The following is a 922-nucleotide window of genomic DNA, read 5'->3' on the forward strand; positions in this document are numbered from 1 at the left end:
GTCTCATCTATCGACAATCCGATTTCGTTAACTAAATTATGAAATACTTCTTTGGCATACACACACAAGTATTGCTAAAATTTAGAACACTTAAGCCTATCAGTCAAGAAGTGTGGTGTGACGTAGAACAAAAGAAACTTCATTATAACATTCTATTCCATCACTTTCTCAGTATAAAAGTAGGCACCTACAGTTGTTAAAAAAGTTGTAATTTTTGTGGACAAGTTCATTAGAAAAAAAATTAGTATTACTTTACACCAAGTTATAAAATACTACTTAGCTTAAGTGCTCAAAACATCAAACCTTTTATGTTTCAGTATCTTATGCTGTGGAAACATTGTAACTAAAGGAGGAAACTTCAAGCACCAAAACTTTCCCCCCCTCTTGAACGTGAGTACAAGTGTAAAAAAAAACATTAAATTTAAACCAACGTTGTATGTTAAACATTTCTGATGAATACTAGGGTGGGTAGCACAAGTCCATGGAATAATAACTTCAAACCAGCTTGTTATTTGAAATATTATAGTTAACCCACCACCTTGTTTCTTGTCAAGTCTAGGACACAAGTGTAGTAAATATTGTAGTTGACCCAACAACGTTTCTTGTCAAGTCTGAGACACAAGTGTAGTAAATATTATAGTTAACCCACCACCTTGTTTCTTGTCAAGTCTAGGACAAAAGTGTAGTAAATATTGTAGTTGACCCAACAACGTTTCTTGTCAAGTCTGAGACACAAGTGTAGTAAATAGTGTACTTAACCCAACACCTTGTTTCTTGTCAAGTCTGGGACACAAGTGTAGTAAATATTGTAGTTAACAACTTGTTTCTTGTCAAGTCTAGGACAAGTGTAGTAAATAGTGTAGTTAACCCAACACCTTGTTTCTTGTCAAGTCTGGGACACAAGTGTAGTAAATATTGTAGT

The sequence above is a fragment of the Limulus polyphemus genome, unplaced genomic scaffold, assembly GCF_000517525.1.
Source record: "Limulus polyphemus unplaced genomic scaffold, Limulus_polyphemus-2.1.2 Scaffold6841, whole genome shotgun sequence".
Taxonomy (NCBI): Eukaryota; Metazoa; Arthropoda; class Merostomata; order Xiphosura; family Limulidae; genus Limulus; species Limulus polyphemus.